The following is a 24,343-nucleotide window of genomic DNA, read 5'->3' on the forward strand; positions in this document are numbered from 1 at the left end:
AAAATATTCTTGAAACAGGGAGAAAAGCACCTGCAATTGAATCTTTATCGAAACAAAATTTCGCGAACGGAGAAAAAACGCGTGCGCTGCGTAAAAAGCATCGCCTACCAATGATGGGGTTTGGTATTTTATATGTAGAAAATATGTTCCAAATTTGAAAAGAATCGGATAAGTAGTTTTTGAAATGACGATGTCCACGGACTTTAAAAGTGTGCTTTCGAGAAAAACGCGTTTGAAGTTTCTGCTCTCTCTCTCTTGCAGTATAAGATAAGAGGAGATAAAGGCCTATAGGTAATTTCTACAGTTTTGCTTCAATTGACTTGAAAATTTGACACAACATTCTTGAAATGTTTTACAATATGAAAATAAAGAATAAAAAAATCGATTTTTTGAAAGTGTTAGAACCTACACCCCCCCCCCCCCCCTTTATTTTTTTTTATCTGAAAAATTGAATTCGTTAGTATATTTGTATGTGCATGTTTAGGGTCATATTGCCCCGAATAACTTTTGAAGGTAACGACTAAGTCAGTAATACAAAACAAGATGCCTTAAATTACAGATTTTGCAAAAATCAATGCTCTAAATCAATGTTTTTGAGAAAAAAATCTGTTTTTTTTAGAATTTCTTATTCCCTTAATTCCTTTAATTTCATTGAAAATTCATGATAACTTGGATCATTTTTATGTTTTAGTTGGGTAAAATCAATTCACGTTGAAAATCTTTTCATACTTCTCTAATTCAAAGTAAGAAACCTAAATTTTATAGTGACAAAAAAATTATAATCATGGAAATCCATTCGAAATTCGGAAATTCTGTGAAATCTGTAAATATTTCAAAAATTTATGTTCTGTGACACAGATGGTGCGATAAAAGTTTTCTCGAAATTCTGTGAAAAAACGGATTTTCTGTGATTTCAGCAACCTTTGCCCTAAGCAACTCATCCATAGAATAAAGTTTATAATAAATTCCAATTTCTAATTAATCACGATAAAATTTATTTAAATAAAAAAAAATTATGGAAACATTAATTATTTTGCTCAATTGATAAAACAATTATTTCTCAAACTGATTTCCAGTTCGAGCTCAAGTGTAAAATCAAACAGAAGGGAATCAGATAGGTTTTCAATACCAGGCCACGAATTGAATCGTGGAGTATTATTAAATAGCTAACCCGTTGTGTTTTGCAAGACTTTTTTTTAAACTGAAGGAATGTGTGTAAACACAATTTGAATTTGTGTTTATTAGTTAGTATATCGTTTTCAATTGGAATTTGAACATCTAAAACAACCTCTTTAAATGAAAGCTACTTCTTAAAGTAGGAATAGTAATGGCAATGAAGATTGATTCTTATTTTGAAATAATGACTTAACTTTATTAGCTTCATTAGTTCTCGAATTATGCCAAAAAATATGTATGAAAGGCTTCCTCCCCCTTCCCGTCGTCCATCTGAAAGAAAGAATCAAAAACACATTTCTTGTTTCCCCAAAAATTAAAGTTTTTGTGTGCCTAGTTTGGTACGCTATGACACCAATTAATTCATTTTGTTCTATTCGAACTTAATTTTACATCTTTTCTTTCCCTAAAATAATAAGAAATATACAAAGATGCTGCATACATTCAGGGGTTAAAACCACGTGTGAGACATTAGGCATAAGGCAGCGCACCTAGTGGTTTATTTCGGAAGCTAGTAGTTCCACTCAAGATCAAAGATGGTTCCACTCAAGATCATATTTTACTTTTAAAAACTACGCGATTACTTGATATTTTGATGGAAAACTTGTTACAAAAACCCGAATAATGCTTTTTTATGAGTTTTTCTACCATTTTATTCATTAAGAATCAGTTTATAACGGCCAAGGGTGACATAAATTGACGTTCAAAGTCAGCGTAACTGATGAAAATTGCAGCAGAAATGGGTATGTTTTTAAATCTTCTAATAACATTATTTAAGTTAATAAATTTTAGCAAAAATGTTAATGCTTGTAGGAAAAGATCTTGAAAAAGTGTTTTTTCAACATTTTGATAAGATTCATAAACAATCATTGCCTAAATCTTAGGAAAAGTAAATGGTTCCGCTCAAGATCAGATTTCGACTAGTTCCGCTCAAGATCATTTACCCTATGATAGAATTGAACACATTGATGACCAATAATTAGGCTGGAACAAATATCAATTTCTTCTTGTGTCCCCCCCCCCCCCCTTTGAAATTTCCAAAAAACCGAAGGGGGGAATAAATAAAGTTGGAAGTATTTTATGTAAATTTCGACAAAATTTTCAAATATCCGAAAGATTTTAAGAAGCAAATCCAAATTTTTGAAGATGGAAGTTTTTACACCTTTTGTATACTTGATTTTATTGAATTATTCGGTAAAAACTTACTTAATATATAGGTTTTGTGCAATGCTATAGTATGCAATTTTGTTGCATATAAGCTTTCCTGCAATTTATTCCAATTTATTTGTTTTTCGCATAATTTTTTTTGTCACACCCCCCCCCCCCCCCCCCCCCCCGCGATGTTCCAACTCCGAGTGACAAAAGAAGGATTTGAAACTTGTTCGTGCCTTACTTAGAATTTATAAATTGACCAATGAAATTAAATTGTAAAAAATCTAAAAGCTTCTGAGTAAATTACTAAAAAGTTTCATGCGTTGGATTTGGTTTAAACTTTTTCCTGGAAAATGCATGTTTAATTGTCTCCCCCTTTTTTCCAAGAATTTGTAAACTTTTCACATATGAAATGTGGAAAAAATTGTTTGCCACAATAACATTGAAGAAAAACATCATTCGATGGTTAGCGTATATTTGAGAAAACATTTCATGGGCCATCTTACCACGCTGGTGCGTATTGAACAGTTTCCCCCTACCTGTTTTTCAGCACCGTCTCCCACACAAGAACATCTGGAAATTACCGTACACAGCAAGAAAAATTCGTGTAATTTTAGATCGAAAACGGTGCATAAAAAACGCAACATCAATTTTGATATAAAATTCTACCATGGTGTATTTTTTCCAAGGATGTAATTTTTGAGGCGTGTAAATTTAAATCGAAAACAATGTACGAAATCGAATGACATAAACCGTCGTATAAAATCCACAAAGATGTAAATTTCAAAACATATTACTGTTAATATTACAAATCTTTCTGGTGTTTTCTATTAGTAAATTCGCCACATGAGTCATTTTATTTAACATATATTTTCGATACTTTGCATACAAAAAAAAACACCCACCATCACGGGCAACTGGAATTGTGGTTGTTTCTGATGAGATTCCCAGCAGGACAATGTTTTGCTGATCAGCGTTAATAGCATCCTCGAATCCTTCCAGAATATCAAAGTAATCGAAATATCCTGAACATAAGAAAAATTTTATATTGATTTGGCTTTTGATCCTTGTTTTAAACTACAATAATCGTTCCTGCAATCGAAAGAGAGTTTTTAGCACCACTTGTTTTTTATTTCATCTATCCAACCTACCATTTTTTTTATTTTATTCTGATAAAATTTTGTTCGGGACGTATATAACTGTTGAAAATTGAGTAACAACGCTGGTTTCAGTGGTGGAATAGAGTTAATCTTTATTCTTTTCGTTCGTCAAGTCCTTAAATAACTACTTATAACATAAGCGATAGCTATTTACATGATTCACTGAAGTGATATCCTCATTTATTAGTTTTCTCATTTTCGTGTGATATTCTGAGCTAACCACTCAGAATATCTGGTAGCACTGGTGAGTTACCACGAACCTAAATTGAGCTGTTTGGCTTCACAGTGTGATGATGTAAACATTTGTACCATGATGGCTCTAGATATGGTGATCTCAGATGCCAAATCGCCATTCCGCCATATTGAAAAAAGTTTTGACAGCCGGCTGTAGTGTTTACGAAAAAAGGGGTCAAGGGATGCCAGGTGTTAGTGATAAAAAATCAGATGGGAAAAAAGTGTGTATATGTGCAGAAGCCAATCGTAAAGGAAAGTTAAAAAGATTTAAAACCGTACTGGGGTTTAGTTTATTTTATTATATTTAAATTGAGTTTTCGGAAAAAAGCAATGATATGAGTATATTCAATGAATTAATTTGTATTCTAAACACTTTTTTATAATAAAATTACAATACAGTTCGGTCTATCCGTATGTTTCGAAAAAGAAAAACTTTTCATCGACCGTTATGATAGAAAGGATCTTAAAGGGTGGAACAAACAACTAAAACCGGATGTTGTTTGCTCCTTATATTCTTTTTACCTTATCCAAAGAGCTATTTTGTTTCCCTTTAATCGAAAAGTGTTGGATGAAAATAAACGTAAATCGGTTCTGCTAAAGGAATGCTCTAAATTCTGCTATTGATCATTTTCATGTAAATGATAAACGATTTTATGATTCGAAATGCTACCCATCAGATCCGGATTACTCGATTGGATCTTCTGGAGCAGCGATGGCAACAGACGGGGGTCCTCCTGAAGCAGCTTTTTCATCTCGATGAAGATCGGATGTTCCTGCAGGAGGGCCAGCCGCTTCTCGGACGATGGAATGTAACGCCTCGCTATGTTACCATCCGATTCGATGACTTTCTGCTGCTTCTAGATAGCTCTTGAAAGAAAAAAGTGTTGAATAAGCATAAATTTGTCATAAGTAATGCAAAATTAATGTTACTAACCGCTACCGACAAAGCTGGCACCGTCGTTTATAGGTCCAACTTCTTCCAGCTTTGCTTACCAGCCCGGAGCTCAGCCGGAAGATTTTGTTTCGATTCTATGAATTATATTTGCAAAAATCAAGGCGAAATCTTTGTCTAAGCAATATCTTGATGATTGGCAAAACTTCGTGTTTTACAAAAAATCAGAGCACCTGGCATCCCAGCCAGCCAGCAGCCAGCCGAACAGCCAGCTGTCAAATTTCGGCTCCTCCTCCGCCTCCAACCCTCGTCTACTTTTTGCCAAAGAGAGACCACCATATCTAGAGCCATCATGATTTGTACCATGTTTACCATCATCAGCTGTCATCATCAATCATTACCGACAGTGAATCAAAAATCGCCTACTAACGAATGATAATGATATTGTCCCAACTTGAACTTTTCATGACAAAAACAAATAAATCTTTGTCGTTGTCGCACGCTCGAAACGATAAAGACAAATTTCTTTGCAGATGGATGGCGATAATATTTTTTCAGAACATTCGTTTGTTGCTGCTGAAAAATATAAGGATAAGCGGTTCCAAAAAAAAAACCAACTAAAAGGTGTCGGATCATAACTTGCGAGATATTGGAAGAAAGCTCTTGGCCTCTTCATGAAAGGAATCGATAGGAGAAGCGATTCGGGGACACCGGGTCGTGGCCATGGCCAATCTGGCCGGTTCCGGAACGAAATTTGTCAAAGTCATCGGATCGAGACTTGCGACATATCGAAAGAAAGCTCTTGGCCTCTTCATGAAAGGAATCGATAGGAGAAGCGATTCGGGGACACCGGGTCGTGGCCATGGCCAATCTGGCCGGTTCCGGAACGAAAAATGTCAAAGTCATCGGATCGAGACTTGCGACATATCGAAAGAAAGCTCTTGGCCTCTTCATGAAAGGAATCGATAGGAGAAGCGATTCGGGGACACCGGGTCGTGGCCATGGCCAATCTGGCCGGTTCCGGAACGAAACTTGTCAAAGTCATCGGATCGAGACTTGCGACATATCGAAAGAAAGCTCTTGGCCTCTTCATGAAAGGAATCGATAGGAGAAGCGATTCGGGGACACCGGGCCATGGCCATGGCCAATCTGGCCGGTTCCGGAACGAAATTTGTCAAAGTCATCGGATCGAGACTTGCGACATATCGAAAGAAAGCTCTTGGCCTCTTCATGAAAGGAATCGATAGGAGAAGCGATTCGGGGACACCGGGTCGTGGCCATGGCCAATCTGGCCGGTTCCGGATCGAAACTTGTCAAAGTCATCGGATCGAGACTTGCGACATATCGAAAGAAAGCTCTTGGCTTTTTCATGAAAGGAATCGATAGGAGAAGCGATTCGGGGACACCGGGCCGTGGCCATGGCCAATCTGGCCGGTTCCGGAACGAAATTTGTCAAAGTCATCGGATCGAGACTTGCGACATATCGAAAGAAAGCTCTTGGCCTCTTCATGAAAGGAATCGATAGGAGAAGCGATTCGGGGACACCGGGTCGTGGCCATGGCCAATCTGGCCGGTTCCGGAACGAAATTTGTCAAAGTCATCGGATCGAGACTTGCGACATATCGAAAGAAAGCTCTTGGCCTCTTCATGAAAGGAATCGATAGGAGAAGCGATTCGGGGACACCGGGTCGTGGCCATGGCCAATCTGACCGGTTCTGGAACGAAATTTGTCAAAGTCATCGGATCGAGACTTGTGACATATTGATAGGAAGCTCTTGGCCTGAATATGAAAGAAATCGATAGCAGAAGTAATTCGGAGACACTGGGTCGTGGCCATGGCCAATCAAGCCGGTTCCGGAACGAAATATGTCAAAGTCATCGGATCGAGACTTGCGACATATCGATAGAAAGCACTTGGCTTACTCATGAGAGGAATCGATAGGAGAAGCGATTTGGGAACACTGGGTCGTGGCCATGGCCAATCTGGCCGGTTCCAGAACGAAGTTTGTCAAAGTCATCGGATCGAGACTTTCGGCAAATAAATCGAAAGCTTTCTTGGCCTCTTCATCAAGGGAATGGATAAGAGAATCGTTTGGGAGACACCGGATCGTGGCCATGGCCAATCGAAACGAAATATGTCAAACTCATCGAATAGTGACTTGCGATGTTTTGATAGAAAGCTCTTGGCCTCTTCATTAAGGGAATCGATAGGAAAATCGATTCGAGGGCACCAAGTCCCGGCAATGGCAAATCTGGCCGGCTCCGGAACGAAATATGATTGACCATGCCTGCGACTCAGTGTCCCCGAATTGCTTCTCTCATCAATTCCCTTCATGTTCAGGCCAAGAGCTTTTTTTTTTATATATCGCAAGTCTGAATTCGATGACTTTGACATTTTTCGATCCTGAACCGGCCAGATTGTCCATGGCCACGACCCAGTGTCCCCGAATCGCTTCTCCTATCGATTCTTTTTAGAAGAAGCCAAGAGCTTTCTTTCGATATGTCGCAAGTCTCGATCCGATGACTTTGACATATTTTGATCCGGAACCTGCCAGATTGGCCATGGCCACGACCCAGTGTCTCCGAATTACTTCTCCTATCGATTCCTTTCATATTCAGGCCAAGAGCTTCCTATCAATATGTCGCAAGTCCGAATCCGATGACTTTGACATTTTTCGATCCGGAACCGGCCAGATTGGCCATGGCCTTAACCCAGTGTCCCCGAATCGCTTCTCCTATCGATTCCTTTCATGAAAAAGCCAAGAGCTTTCTTTCGATATGTCGCAAGTCTCGATCCGATGACTTTGACATATTTTGTTCCGGAACCGGCCAGATTGGCCATGGCCACGACCCAGTGTCCCCGAATCACTTCTCCTATCGATTCCTTTCATATTCAGGCCAAGAGCTTTCTTTCAATATGTCGCAAGTCTGAATCCGATGACTTTGACATTTTTCGATCCGGAACCGGTCAGATTGGCCATGGCCACGGCCCAGTGTTCTCGAATTGCTTCTCCTATCGATTTTTTTCATGTTCAGGTCAAAAGCTTTATATCAATATATCGAATGTATCGATCCGATGACTTTGACATATTCCGTTCCGGAACCGGCCAGATTAGCCATGGCCACGACCCAGTTTGGCCATGGCCACGGCCCAGTATCCCCGAATCGCTTTTCCTAAAGATTCCTTTCATGAAAGGACCAAGAGCTTTAAATTCATATGGCGGAAGCTTCAATACGATAAGTTTGACATTTTGCGTTCCGGAACCGGCCAGATTGGCCATGGCCACGACCTAGTGTCCCTGCCCTGAACCACTTCAAATATATTTTCCTATAATGTTAGGCCAAGGCCCAAGAGTTCTTCTCAGATAGGTTATGATCTGATCACATAATTATTCATTATTACGAAATCAGATAGATTAGTCACATAATCGAAGCGGATTGTCCCAAGTTTTAAATTTCAGGACAATTTCACATTAGAATTTGTCATTATCTTCTCAACGACGCGACAATTCTTGATTGCCTATTTCATTTTGTCATGATACACATACGGGAGTGACAAAAGGTTGTCGCACATAGAGAAAATAAAGACAAAACTACACGCCGACTTTGTCGCTTGTTTCAAGACAATATCAGCGACAATTTGATTCACTGATTACCGCTATTGTTTCTCGCCGTATCGGTCGTACCTCGAAAGTATCGCAGAATACGTTTCAGGCCTTGCCAGTGCCTATCCGCCGGGCTGGCCTGGTACTTGCTCAGTGCGCTAACCGCAGCATAGATATCTGGCCTCGAAGATGTCGCCAGATATTATAGACAACCGATCAATTCTTTGAATGGTTGTTTGGTGATAACCTCACCATCGTTTAGCTGCGTCCATCGGCAATTCGTACCAGTAACAAAATGGGTTTCCTGTAACCTGGGTTATGCTAACCACTTCAAAAAATTTCGCTCTCATCCAGGGCTGCTTGATAGTTGCATAGTACGCCAATCGCAGCACTGATGTTCGGCCTCGAAAAATGCAAACAACCGATCAAATCGTTGAACGGCTGCTCAGTGTTAACCTCACTTCGTTCAGCCCGAATCTCGTTCCTTTCATGGCTGCGGTGGTCTTCCGGAAAAAAAGCAGTCCCTTTGGCCCTTGAGCTTGCTGACGATTTGAAGTTGCTCTTCCTCATCATCAGCGGCTACGTTAGCCACGTAGCGTTGATAAGCTTCTCCTGCTCGATGACTGCGTCTCTGGGCCGGTTCGGGATTGACGGAATCTGGAACATCATCGTCATCTTCGCCATCGCTACTCTCGTAGTCGCTCTCGTCTCCCAACGTATGCTGACTGGCACAGGAATCGATGACGAATCTTCGTTGATTCTGGTGGCTGATAACCTCAGCATGCAAACGCACAGCATATCTTGCATGTTGTTTTCTGGTAACCCCAGACAAACAATCTCTTGTTGCTAACAGGGTCCTTTCTCGGTGGCTTGGTGAATTAGCTAGACTTCGATCCACAGGACTCATCCAAAATGCCTCAGAAATTAAGAAGTGGATGAATTCTGGAAAATTTGTGCAAGGCTTTGAAGAAACTTCCGACTTACCCCGGACAATTGAAGTACAACCAGTTTTGCTTAAATTTGTTAATTTTTAAGCCTTTTTCTGTGTTGAACAATTGGTGAATCTCCATTCCATTGTTTTTGGTCATCATTTCGGGATCGCAAGACTCTCACTGTTACGGAATGACGAAGCGCAACAAAAACAAGCTGCAAACAAACAATTCTACTGATGATACGCTCTCACCGGACAAGCAACAAGAAACCCGAAAAAAACAAAGAGTTGAAGCAACCGCTAGTGAGATGAATAGCGATGATCATCATGAGCTGGATGCAGGTCAGGGTGGTTCAGAGATTACTCTTCTGGAATTACATCGCATGATAAAAGAGGATATCATGAATGCCAGCAAATCAACTAATTCACGGATTGATAACATCGCGCAAAATATTGAGAAGTCAATCGAAAAGCTACAACATGAAGTTCAAGAAGTTAAGTCCTCTCAACAATTTATTTCGGATGAATTCGAGAACGTTAAAATTTCTGTTGATGATCAGAAAACGTTGGTTTCATCAATGAAATTAGAAATAACCGAATTGAAGAATGATCAAGCTCAAGCACAACAGCATATTGAGGAGTTGAACTATGAGCTAAACAAAATAAAACAATGTTCCATAGAGAGTCACTTATTAATCTCTAATGTAGTGCAGCTAGTGAACGAAAATCTCGATAACCTGTTCGGCAACATCTTGAGTGCGTTGGGGCTATCCTGCAGTTCCCACGAAATCATTGGTATCACGCGTCTAACTTCATCAAATGCAAGAGGTGTACCTCCGATCCTGGTTCGCTTCTTAACCGTTTCGCTGAAGGATAAAATCATGAAGATGGGTCGTGCAAAACCGCTAAGCTGCATCGATATAGGACTGAACATCGACCAACGAATCTACTTTAACCACCGACTAACGAGCTTGAATCAACGGCTGCTGGGAATAGCGAGAAAATTTAGGAATGATAACAATTATAAGTTTGTTTGGTTCTCGAATGGTTCTGTTTTCATAAAAAAAGATGAAAACTCAAATGCATTGAAAATTAGTGACGTTCATGATTTACCAGATAACAATTGTTAATAGAAAATATTCTCTAGTTTCCTTTTTTTGATTCCCTTTTTATTCCCTCATAAACTCTGATGCGGTGTTCCATTTGAATTATAATAATTAAGAGCTAAATTGGTGAATTATAAATCTACAAAAAAAAAGTTAGTTAGTAAGACTTGCACACAAAATGTTTCACCAGTGTGGTGGCTTCAACAGTTGAAAAACTTCTTAGCTGCAAATCGAATGAATAAATAATAAAAAAAAAAAAAAAAAAAAAAAAAAAAAAAAAAAAAAAAAAAAAATTCGCTAGCGACTAACCATCGCCCGAACCATCTCCTCCGAAGCACCCGAAGCAGCTCCATCCATCGAAGACATGCTCGCGCATACTATACGCAGCATAGCTACAGAGCACGAGAATGATCTTGACTCCAACTCTTTGATCGCTACAAAAGGCCGGAGCGCAAAGTTCAGCAACAAACGTCCAATCTGACTCTATGTTGCTAAAGTTTCTGGCAACTAACCGTCGCCGAAAATACCTCCTCCTAAGCCACAGAAAAATCAAACTGTTGGCTTGGATAAGCGCACCCGTGCTGACTACAGCATAGCTCCACATTACGAGAGTAACCCTCTCGAACAGTTTCTTCCAATCTCCGATCCGGGCTAATCCTCCATCTGGAGCATTCGGACCTGATCAATCCCGGTTACAGATCCCGAGAGTTCTCCTCCCGGCCGTCGGATATGAAACCATGCTGCTAACTGAAGCACGGCTCGTGTCGGCATCGAGAGTAACCCTCTCGGAACCCGATTTCCCGGCCACGAACTCCAGTGGCACCTTCTGGCTGACCTGGAGCATCTTGTGGCCTTTGTGCTGGCGATCTTCTGCGCTCGTGGTCATCTGTGCTAGGATCAGCTGCTGTATGCTGATCGCAGCGCATAGCCAAAGCACGAGAATAACCCTCTCGGCTATCAGCTCCACCCAATTGTTCCGGGGTGGACCTATCGACGCTTTACCATCTCGGTTGCGGATCCTGGGACACCTCCCGGCCGTCGGTCGTGAGCTCACGCTTGCTAACCGCAACGTGGCTCGTGACGGCATCGAGAGTAACCCTCTCAATCCGCGACCCTCCCCGGGCTCTGGCGGTAACTCCTGGCTGGTCGTGGACTTTTGGCTGCCTGGCTTTCGTCCTGGCTGGTCCATCTCCGCTGGCTCGGGGACCCTAGGTTGGCTCGTCTCGGCGCTGGCTTGTTCTCCATCAGCTAGCTGGCCCTCTTCGGTGGTCCTCTGGCTGGTGGCTGGCCCCACAACCTGGCTTGTCCTTCTGCACTGGTCGCTGATAAACTTGCTAACCGCAAGTATTGAGAGTACCCCTCTCACTAACTCATTTTCCGATTCTCCAGACGTATCTGGGCCCATAACCTGTTGACAATTGAGTAACAACGCAGGTTTCAGTGGTGGAATAGAGTTAATCTTTATTCTTTTCGTTCGTCAAGTCCTTAAATAACTACTTATAACATAAGCGATAGCTATTTACATGATTCACTGAAGTGATATCCTCACTTATTAGTTTTCTCATTTTCGTGTGATATTCTGAACTAACTACTCAGAATATATGGTAACACTGGTGAGTTATCACGAACCTAAATTGAGTTGTTTGGCTTCACAGTGTGATGATGTAAACATTTGTACCGTGTTTACCATCATCAGCTGTCATCATCAATCATTACCGCTATTATTTCAATTGCGAATTGACTCAAAGCATGCGGAACCAAAACAAACTGTTTTGGATTCGCCGACGGAGCGGCAGATTTCCTCTGCCGAAACCGTAAGTATCAACAATAACATTAACTGCGAATGAGAAATTTTGGCTTTTTGTACAATAATCCACCATCTCTAATCAAAGTGGAAAAACTTATGCCGCTAGAAAAAAAGGTAAACAATGGATTTGCCATATTTAACATTGTTTTCGATGTAATTTTATATTGAGACATATTTTTAGATCAGAGCGTGTAAACGTACATCATAAAAAACTAAGTTTATACCAACGATTCAAAAATAGATCAGAAAGAGTTTAAAATTAAATCACTTTTCAATTACACTGGTTAAAAAGTAGATCACTCGTGTTTTAGATTGCGTATACTTTAAGATTTTTTTTTGCTGTGTACCTAACGCAATCACAGATCGACAAAGGTTTTGATAGACAGCCGGCACATCGACGTCAGATCCTGTCGAGGCGCCAACATCGAGTCAGACCATGTGATGGTGAAGATCCGTAGTTAAAAACCTACCTTCGATTTAATATCGAACGACTGAAATAATCTGAGGTCGCAGAATACTACGCGCAATCGGTCGAAGCAGCGCTGCCGGCAGAGGGCGAGCTTAACGAAGCCCCTCTCGAGGACTGTTGGGAAACTATAAAGACAGCCATCAACAGTGCTGCGGAGAACGTCCTCGGGCATTGAAACGAACTCGACGGAACGACTGGTTCGACGAGAAGTGTAGGAGGGTGACGAATGAAGAAAACGCCACGCTGGCCGCAGTAGTGCAGAGAAACACCCGTCGAAGCGTGGAAAATCACCGACAACGGAAAAGGCAGCGAGTCCAAATTTCCAGGAGAAAAAGCGCCGCCTGGAGGAGGACAAGCTAGAGAAGCTGGAGCAAGACGAAAGTTCTATCAGAAACTTAACGCATCCCACAATCGTGAGGTGATCAAAAGGTGGAAGCAGCTCTTAGATGATCACCCGAACGACGCACATGCAAGAGACCAAGACGTTAGGGAAAGGTACATCGCCGGCGTAGTCAACGATGTTATGGAGCCACTCCCAACGATGAGTGAAGTTAAGAAAGCCATTCGTCAGCTAAATAGCAACAAATTGGATGGTGAGGATGGCATCGTAGCTGAACTCGTCAGAATGGGGCCGGACAAGTTGGCCGATGGCCTACACACCGGTCGATGGTCCGGATCTGAGAAACAGAACAGCTACCGGAGGAATGGAAGGAGGGGGTAATATGCCCCATCTACAAGAAGGTCGACAAATTGGACTGTGAGAACTACTGAGCGATCCCCGGATCCTACTCCGTCGCCTATCTTCACAAGCAAACAGATTCGACATTGCATTTGACCATCACCTTGTCCTTGGCGTTATACGACTGAGAGTTGTGCGTGCCCAACGGAGGAGCAAGACGGATATCGATACGATGTCCGCAGGTTGGAGAATCCAGAGGTGCAAAGGGCATTCGTTGAACAGTTTGAATCCCGAGCCTCGGAGCTGCCGACAGACGGAACAGTCGAAGAACAGGGGTGTGGAATCAAGAACGCCTTTATCACGACGAGCCATGGTACTCTCGGTAAAGTTTGTGAAGGAAACAGTAAATGGATGTCGGATGAAACTTGGAGGATGATCGATGATTGGAGAAAGGTGAAAGTCAGAATTGAGCAGGCATGTACCGGGTCAGCCGAAGCAGCGGCTCGCTTACGATATGCAGAGCTGGAAAAGGCAGTTAAACGAGCTTGTAGACGAGACAAGAGAGCCTGGACAAACTCCCTAGCCGAAGAGGGAGAAAGAGCCGCCACCATTGGAGATATCCGATTACTATATGATATTTCTCGCCGCCTTAGTGGTGCAAGGACTAGAATGCCACTGAAAGACCGAGCAGGTCAGTTGCTAACAGATCGAACAGATCAGCTCAAGCGTTCGGCTGAGCATTTTGAACAACTTTTTGGAGTCATAAATAGCGATGGCCAACAAAACCCACAGCTCGAAACACCAACAGTAAGTCGCATAAATGACGTTAACTCGGAAGCTGGCTGAAATAGAAGCGGCCATCAAAGACATGAAATCCAACAAAGCATCTGGGATCGATTGCATCCCTGCTGACCCTGCCTTATCAGCACACTCCGTCTTTTCACTGACATTTGGGATACTGCAACATTCCCGGCCGACTGCATGCAGGGTATTTTCGTTAAGGTCCCAAAGATAGGAGACTTGACAGAGTGTGGTAACTTGCGAGGCAGAACGTTGATCTATACAACCCTCTAAATACTTTGCAAAGTGATCCTGAACAGGATCCAGGAGACGCTACCCTCCGACGGCAACAAGCTGGATTCCGATCCGGACGATCATGTGTGGAACACATCACAACGCTACGAATAATACTGGAACAAATCAACGAATTCCACGAATCTCTCCTGCTGGTGTTCGATGATTTCGAAAAAGCATTCAACCTACTGAACCACGAAAACATCTGGGTTGCACTTAGACGACGAGGAGTCCCAGAGGAACTAGTCCATCTCATAGAAGCTCAGTACGAGGTGTTTTCGTGCAAGGTCTGGCACGACGGTGACTTGTGCGATCCAATCCCGGAAACAGCTGGAGTGGGACAGGGATGTATCTTATCACCACTACTTTTTCTAATTGTTATGGCTAAGATTCTGACTGTATCGATCGACTGTTCACCCAACCGAGGATTGCCGTCGAATCCTTCAGCAATGGCGCAACTGAACGACTTTGACCTGGCAGACGATATTGTTTTGCTTGCCCAAACACCGGATATGCAGAGTAATCTTGACGACCTCACCAAAAGCTCCAAGGCAGCAGGTCTCAAATACAATTTTGGAAAGACCAAGTCGATGGAGATCAACACAGGAAATCTCTCCAGTTTCATGGTAGCTGGGCAACAGGTTGAGAAAGTGAAGTGCTTCCAGTATCTTGGTAGCCAGATAACGCCTGATGGTGGTACCAAGAAAGACATCGAAACCCGGATCAGAAAAGCCGATTTGCATCCCGGGAACATATGGTGCTCACGTCAGATATCTCAAAGAACGAAAATAAGAATCCGTATTGCTTTACGGGTGCGTAACCTGCTCCACATATGCGGTAACGACGCGAAAAGTGCAAGTATTTGTAAACCGCTGACAGCAGAATATCATCCGCACTTAGTGGCCTGGCAACTAGATTTAAAATGAGGAACTACATCGCCGGTGTCATCAAAGGGAGCTAGAAATCGAGATTCGGGAACGTAAGTTAAGATGGATAGGGCACACGCTGCAGAAAAATGATAATGAGATTTGCAGAGAGGCGCTTGACTGGAATCTAGAAGGACATCGAAGCGCCGCCAAAATACGAACTGTCGACGTGAGTCTTGACTGGGACCAAGTGAAGACGCTAGCTTTTTTACCTCAGCCCTATGCACCTGAGGACTGCACGGGAACATAAAGTGTAAGTGTAAGTAAAGATTCATTGGCTTCATGGAAGAACTGTCCTCCAAAAATGCCGTAAACACCAAATCCCTACGCTCCATCTATTCATCGACTTGAAAGCCCCATACGACATGATCGACGTGACGAGTTATGGAAAATCATGGACGAGAACGGCTTTTTCGGGAAGCTGGCCAGACTGATTTAGGCGAAAATAGATGGAACCCAGTGCTATGTCCGAATTTTGGGTGATGCGTCGAGTTCATTCAAATCACGCATGAGGGGTGATTCCTGTATGAAGTTCAACGTTGCGCTCAACGATGCTTATTAGATCGGTTGTCCTCCACGGACACGGGATGTGGATATTGCTCGAGGAGGACCTGTGTACACTCAGGGTGTTCAAGTGACGAGTGTTAAGAACCATCTTTGGCGGCGTACAGGAGAACGAAGTGTGGAGACGAAGGATTAACCACGAGCTCGCGTGCCTCTACGGCGAACCCAGTTTCCAGAAGGTGATGAAAGCTGGTTGGAAACACTGGGCAAAACATGCTGCGAGAATGCCGGACGACTATCCTGCAAATCACTCGAGCAGGGGTGCAAAGAGCGACGTGGTTAGAACAAGTGGAGCGTGATCTGGCGTATGTGAGATGCCCGAGAAATTGGAGAACGGTTACCATGGACCGATTGAATTGGAGTAATATTGTTTATCAGGCTATGTCGTGAGGCTGAAAAACATGAATTTAATATTTTTTTTACCTCAACGGCTAATTTGAAAAAAAAACTAAACTGGTAACGAAAATATTCCTGTCAAAACCCAAAACTCGATCATTTATGTTATTATATTGATCCAAAAAAATGCTACCGTGCTGAATTTCAGCTTAATTGAATATGATTTAGCAATGCTTCAAATCGCTCTAAATTTTTAACCTCAAAATTCACCCAAAGGAGACTTTATATAAATTATTTTAGGACTGTCTTATTTCACGAGTCACTACCGGTCTCGAACCTAAATTCACCCATTTAATTAAAAAAAAAATTCTTAAGGGTGTTTCTAACTTTTAAAAAAATCAATAAAAGTGATTTTATATGGTCCTAGTTCCTAGTTCAATTTTCAGCTAGATGGTTCTTATTCAGCTAGCTGATATTGATTTTAAGCGCAATTTTCATCGGAGTTTCCGGAAATGGCTATCGATACTTCATCATGGCAAAAAGTGGGTCACAAAAAGCGTCAATAAAGTTTGGAAGCCAGAAAACTTATTTCCAATCAAGTTCAAGAAATTATTAGCCGCAAAAAGTTTTGCTTAATTTATCCCCTCAACCTTGACTTATATCAAACTAACTACTCCCCGAAACGTTAATTTTTTCAGTTACTGTCAAGATCTTGACATCTGCTGACACAACTTTTCCTTCCTAAACCTCTGAGAAGAGATAACCCCACAATTCGATTAACACTAGGATCAATGTCGGAACAAATTTAGCTTCCTTGCTGTTGAGGAAAAAATACACTCGGGCGCCAAAACCGCAAATCATTTCAGTTTCGTATTCCTTGGCCCCCGAAAAACTTAGCGCCATGTTGCTGGGAGGTTGGCAGGGAAGAAAATGTTAAGCCAAAATCCATTGGCAATGACACGGCCATTCGCGTTTTACCTGTGCGACAAATTACATTTCCCCGAACACAAGTCAGCTGAAATGCTTTTGATACACTTTCACGATGGCCGGGAGCTTTCGGAGGCCCCAAAGTCACTCTGGCTCGGAGTCCTTTCGGACGTTTCTTTCCTTTTTTTTTGTTTGTTGCTTTTATTTTGCGACTTTTAGTTCTCCCCCAGCAGAAAGTAAGAAAGAAGAACTTCATCGTGGAACCTTCCTCGGCATTTCTTAAGGGACCACCGATTGAGTGAGTGTGCCAATATGGAACGTGACAGGAAAATAAAACCCCATGACCAATAAGTGAAAGAACGAAACGAATGAAAGTCCGGGTTCCGCGTGTGGATTCCCGTGGAGAACTTCTTGTGGATGCGGCCGGCCGATGAGGATATTTGTGTTGGTGTTGGTGACGAAAAGCTGAAGGTCACGATTGAGAAAAGTAATTCAGGTATGGATGACGAACCTTTCCACAAGAGGTAGCAGCACCAAGCTACCGTGGGCGGATATTCGGGGAATGTTAAGGATTCGAAAGCTTCAACGCTTCACAGTAACTGTCCGAAACTCTTGTACAGTCACCTGAATTTTTTTCTTTTTCCTTGTTAAACCAAGTCAATTTTTAAAAATAAGTGTACCGTAAAATGAGGGAACTTTGATCTCCGGGGAAACTTTTATCAAAATGAAAATTTTCTACATTATTAATTACTTGGTCTTAAATTAAAATATCTTAAAACTGTTTTCTACGATTAAATGCCTATAAATTGAGCTTGAAATAGATAAAATATAATTTTTTTTTCTCATTGAAACCCGTTACAAGACAATTCATCGAATTTTTGGCATTTTTGGCAACCAAACCGGACTTTTCTTAATTTTTTTATGAAATATTCGGGCAAGTCCGTGTAAACCGAGCTATGACTTATTTGAATTCTATGACGCACAGTGGGACAGACCTGACCAATCGATGGTCAAAACATCATAACTTTTTCCAATCAAATCCTACTGGCTTGAAGTCTTTTGAAAAGTTGTTCATCAGATCAAAATCTTTAATTTAATGTCACTTTTTTATCATCTAAATAGATGTTGTGAAATTTGATCTAGATAACTTTGTTTAGCTGATTTTCCAAATAACTTGGAAGCTACTCAGTCGATCAGCGTGAAAATTTTCATGTAAGGGATTTTAGGATAGTTAAAAAGGTAAATAATGGTCTGAGATCCCTCCCTTCACGAGAATGGGGGGCTCCCATACAATTTAATTTGAATATCTGCACAACTTTTGAATAAATAATGCAAATGGATCCAAATTTGTCAAAAGAGGAATGCATGTTATTTTTACGCTAGTTTGAGACCCATCTCTTTTCTGGAAGAAGGAGATTTCATAGAAACGGTACAAAATTTCTACATTTCTTAAAAATATTTAATCAAGCAACCACAAAAGATCTAACAACGGGAAGAAACTAGAAAAGTTACAAATCGAGCAAATTGAACCATTGACCTCTGAGGATTTCGAGGTACGAAAAATCGTTTATTATGATGGCTTAAAACTCATTCCATCTATGAAACGAATGCTTCCATACAAATTAAAAAGAAAATTTATGATTTCAAAGTAGTCGAAGATTCCTTTGAATTCAGCTACAGTATTTGAAAGACCCAAATACTAGTATTTTACTAGCTACTTGCTAGCAGAACCTTCGAAGGTTCTTTTTACCTACAAATAATTCAGAGCTACCTCGCTTGGACAATTTAAGGGAGGGAAATGATACACTTTCTTCAGTCGATAACCCACTGAGGATGCTAGCAAGTAGCTAGTGAAATACTAGTATTTGGGTCTTTCAAATACTGTAGCTTAATTCAAAGGAATCTTCGACTACTTTGAAATCATAGTTTCATTCAGCTAAGAGGTTCTTCAAACCTTTTTTGTTAGAACTCGAGAATTCAGCAATCAAATCGAACTACAGTTGGGCATTAAGTCTCTTCTCTGGAACATTTTCAACCAAACCTCGAGAAAAAAGACTTCAGAAAAAAAATCAACCAAACTTTCTTCAAACCAATAAAAAAAGACGTGCACGAGGTCAGAGCTCCTTAACAGAACAAATCAGTTCAGGTAAATAAGCCAAAAAACTCATATTGCTACCTTATATAAGTAGCTAATGGATTAACTAGGCTGTAGCTTAAAACGACAGCAATAAAATATGATTGCATTTTAAATATTCAAACATTCAGTTTGTAAATAATTTATGTTTTATTTTTGAGTAAAACAAGAAGATCTAGTTTTTTTTCCGTTGAACGAATGTTGTAGAGACATTTCATAGAAAAAAAAAGAAACAGTTATACATAGAAAGTTTATATTTCAAAGAATCATATCTTCAAATATTTAAGTCACAGTTGTTGATATCTTCTCGATTTTAGATTAATTTTTTCGGTGATTCAATGATTTACCTGCCCTGTAGATTACGTTTCGGTTTACTGAAGATGGTTGTAATTAAATAAGAAAACCGAAACGTAAACTACACAGCAGTTAAATTATTGAATCGCCGAAAAAAATCAATCCAAAAACGAGAAGGTAGAATCATATCTGCTTGTCTGTAGATAAAAAAAAAAACATTTGAAAAACCGGCTTATTATCAAAATAAAGAAGAGAAAAATAAATTTTTCAAAAAAAAAACTAAATGAGCTGAATTTCAAATTCCATGGAGTTAAAGCTTTTTTGGTAAAAACATTAGGGTAGATACTCTAGATTTCGACAGGAGCTAGTTTTCGACAGTTTTTTAAGGAAAGGCTTGTCTTTCTATTTGGTGGCTCAAGCTTTCTTTGTTCATATTTTTCTATTTTTACTCTCCCACTTTAGTATACGTTGAATATAAAAATTCTTTGAATAAGTTGTTGAATAGTAGTAAATTAATAACTAAGAAGTAACATTCTAAATCACCATTCAAGTTCAATGCCATCGATTAAATAAGAATGATTTTGAATCACGATAAAACTCCCATTTTATTCGATTAAATGCAATGTAAAAGGAATCAATGGATGGATAAGGTTCTAGAAATCAATCTTTTCGGTAATTTATTTTATATTTTTACTAACATTCAATGAAATTTCAACTGTTTTTTGAGCTGTCGAAAACTAGCGCTGAAAATTCACCTAATAATCTATTTTTCGACACCAATCTTCTTGGGTATGTTTATACTGTTTCAAACAAGCAAATATTCATATTCCTGAGCTAACAAAGGAGGTGGAAATATGCTTGTCAAAAACTAAAACTTTTTGTGTCGAAAACTAAAACTGAATGTCGAAAACTAGACCATCGAAAGGTTTTAGTAAAAAGATAATAAAAACTTTGTTTTGGGACTTTTGATCAATTGAAAAGGTAGAGAATGAAGAAAAAAAAACTCTGATTCATATAACCAATCATATTTAAAATGAAAAACTTTAGCAATTAATTTATTTACATGGTTTTTCTGACAAAACAAGCAAAAACTGTCGAGTTCTTGCTATTTTACCCGAATAGCAATCCCAAAAGTACGTAAATTGTCCAAAAACACTTTCACTTAAATATGAATAACTTTTTAATTGGCAAAAAGTGGCAATTAGATTTGGTTTTGTTGGATAGTTGAGACTTCCTTTTAAATGTTTGAGTTGGAATGAGAGTGGGGTCAAGTGGGGAAACATGTTTTCCAGATGTCCGAATATGATAAAAATTCGAAATTTTTAGCGTTTTACGTTTGTGCTCGAAAAAAAATTTCGTTCTTTTTCAATTCTTCAACCACAAATAAATAAATTTCATATTATTCTGAACACATCCATGCTTTTATTTTTTTATTTCCTTAAGAAATATAATTTGTGTGGAGTATTGAAAATATTTTTTTGTTTTTGGGATAAAATGCAACAGCATCAAACCCCAACTTCATCTACGTGAAAAAATGTATAAAACAATCAACAATGAATTTTGAGATGGGTATGTTTTACAGATTTGTGATCGGTGTGATGTCCAGTTTCTGAAAAGCATAAATTTATGTTTAATTTTCAAAATTTACAAAAAGGGGTTTTGGCCAAGCTTTCATAGCTCCTGCCTCATTGTGTGACGTATTAAGAAGAATTTCCAGAGCTAAAATTTTATCCCAAGAAAACCTTTAAAGTGTAGATTTTGTCAAGATTATGTTCAGAAAAGTTGTGTTTGTAAAAAAATCATTTTGATACTCGATTTGTCTAGGAACTTAATTTGTGAAGTTCTTAATCTTAAACTAGAGTAACTCAAGAAAAGTATAAAATAATCTTTTTTTGTCAAATTTTTTGTGTTTAGAATAAAAAGTAACCATTTCACGTTGATGCAGATTTGAGCAATTAATATTTTCGTACAATACACCAAATAAAAAAATTAGAAAATTTCATTATTTTTTTCCTTTATGTACCTACGTATAATTGCCCATTGATTTTTTTTCCGAGAAAAATAAAGAGTCATGAAATGAAGGAATAAGTGAACAGACACCGTTCGGTTTTGGCAACAATTGTTTTTTTTTCGGTGATGATTGGATGCTCAGTATAGCAAGCAGCCAAACTCGGACATAAAAACATTTTGATGCTTCAGTCCGCAGTTTATACTCGCAATTAGAACTGCATTAAATTAATTTTTTTTTCGCTTCACGATTTTGCGTGTCATCCTTGCTCAGGGGCCATGCTAATCTTCTCTGTATCGTTCGAATTTTAGTATTTGTTCAGCCGAAGCTTGAACAGACACCGTTCGATTTTGGCAACAATTGATTCGGAAAACATTCCTAAAGTTTGTTTTGATTAGGTCGATTGAACCAATATGAACAAAATTGATTTTTTCATGGCGAACATGTGTTTTATATTACGTAAAAACTTGGTTTATTTTGGTTAAAAATAACTTGTTAATAATTGTTTGAATTTAGGACGGATCATAATTTTTTCTTTTTCAAGTGCAATTTAGTTTTTGCGACTTTTGGAACTGCACAAGATTATCGTGCAAACTAAGGACGCAGAATAAAAGTTCGTCAAGTTGGTTTTTGCGCCCTTACCCCTTTTTTCAGAAAATGCTCCGGTAAGTGTTGAAACAATATCGTCGGAATGTAGTTTATGCTACCCTGTAATATAAATACGGTCAGTGATACAAACTTCTTCACGTTTAAGCGCGGTAAGTTGAGTGGATAAAACTATTTTTTTGCATTTTAAATATTTTCATCACAGTGGCAGCCAACAAAACCATAAGTTTTAGATAAAACGCACTGGAAGTAACATGCAATGCAAAAAGAAATGAAAATTTAATGTACATTAGACTCAGTCGATTTAGGGTCATTTTTGAATTTCTCAAACCCTTGGGTCTTAAAAGCTTTTTTTCGTTCAAAAATCATCAATGATTTTGTAAGTATGATTTAGATGAAATTTTCACGAAATTTAGGCTTTTAAGTTTGTATGGAAAAATTGAAAATTTTGTTTATGGCTTTGTACCAATTAATAAACTTTCCAAGGGAAATTTTCCGCTGAACAACTTTGTCGAAGATTGTAACATTGTATCTAATAAAGCAAAAAAGATTATGTCGATTTTTTGTTGTTCAGCGGAAAATTTCTTTGGAAAAATTAATAAATTAATAAATTGGCAAAACTATAAGCAGGCTCGGTTCCACACAAGAGCCCAAAATATTGTTTGTTTTTCAGTTCAAAATATTAAATTTTCCCATACAAACATAAAAGTCCCAATTAACTCATGTAAACGTTACTCAAAAATTCTGCTAAAAATCATGGATGGGTTTTGAACCAAAACGAAGCTTTCAAGACCCCAGGTTCGAGAAATTCATAAAGGACTCCAAACCAACCATCCTTGATGGCAGCATACTTGTATGCAGCATCGATTCCAGACTGCTAAAGTGGTGGATAGAGGACTGCTTATCTAAAGTAGGATGAAAGTTGAACAGGGCCCGTGTTACAATTGCCGCGCTTTTCGCAGAAAAAGGAGATTCTAGCTTCTTTCTCATTTATTTTTCATCGAATACCAAATTTCCAGACCTTTCTGAGCGATATTTGAAATACTAGAGTTAAAAAAATTTAAAAAACTTCTACTGTGATTTCCTCGAAACAAGTCAGGTGACTCATACGACCTAATCAATAGACTGAGTCGATTTGGAGTCATTTTTGAATTTCGCAAACCCTGGGGTCTAAAAAGCTTCGTTTTGGACCAAAACTCATCCATGATTTTTCGCAGAATTTTAAAGTTACGTTTATATGAGTAAATTTGAACTTTTACGTTTGTATGGGAAAATTGAATATTTTGTACTGAAAAATCAACATCGTTTTTGTTTCGTCTGTGGAACCGAGTCAGTTGATGATTTTTGTGCCAATTTATAAAATTCCTTAAGGAAATTTTCCGTTGAAAAACTTTGTCGAAGATTGTAACTTCGTATCTGATTAGGGAAAAAAGTTTTTAGCGGTTTAACAGGGGTATGTCTTTTCACATTGATTAACAATAAATTCAATTAACATCACTGCTTGAGCCTCGCGAAGAATTGCATGAGAAGTAGCCACGCAATACCTTGCTAGGAACCCTGCAGTGATGTCAATTGAATTTATTGTTTATCAGTGTGAAAAGACATTTCCCTATTCAACAGACATTTCCCTATTCAACAGCTAATAACTTTTTTGTCTAATAAGATACGAAGTTACGGTCTTGGACAAAGTTGTTCAGCGGAAAATTTCCTTAAGGAATTTTATAAATGGACACAAAAATCATCAGCTGGCTCGGTTCCACAGACGAAACAAAAATGATGTTGATTTTTCAGTACAAAATATTCAATTTTTCCATACAAACGTAAAAGTTCAAATTTACTCATATAAACGTTATTTAAAAATATTGCAAAAAATGATGGATGAGTTTTGGACCAAGACGAAGCAGGGTTTAAGAAATTCAAAACTGACCCCAAATCGACTCAGTTTACTAATCAAGTCAAATTCTTGATTTGCTTTGGCAACATTCCAAATAATCTTTTTCAAATTAATCAACATAGATGTAAAACAGAATATTACCATTAATTTATTAGATCAGCTTAAATATATTTGCTTTAAGCTGTAAAAAAAAAAAATGTTTTTCCATGCTCACGACTTATATAATTGAGCAATTTTAATAAATTTAAGGCATTCATTATATTGAACTATCATTTAGTACTTCAAGTAATTAAGTAAGTTATTAAGTAATAATAAAAAATAAATAAAAAATCTCGGAAACCCGTTCAATTTTGGCCATTTTCAACTTTGGCA

At 39.1% G+C, this 24,343-nt stretch overlaps 1 protein-coding gene and 1 non-coding gene across 3 annotated transcripts in view; both read right to left on the reverse strand.

The window, feature by feature from the left end:
* LOC129751883 (lachesin) overlaps positions 1 to 24,343 on the reverse strand; it is a 338,054-nt gene that overhangs the window by 92,039 nt on the left and 221,672 nt on the right. The window lies entirely within an intron of this gene.
* Positions 21,700 to 21,806, reverse strand: LOC129758898 (U6 spliceosomal RNA). Its single transcript, XR_008740122.1, has one exon. It is a non-coding gene; the product is annotated as a U6 spliceosomal RNA (small nuclear RNA).

This window comes from Uranotaenia lowii, chromosome 3 (genome assembly GCF_029784155.1).
Source record: "Uranotaenia lowii strain MFRU-FL chromosome 3, ASM2978415v1, whole genome shotgun sequence".
NCBI classification, from domain to species: Eukaryota; Metazoa; Arthropoda; class Insecta; order Diptera; family Culicidae; genus Uranotaenia; species Uranotaenia lowii.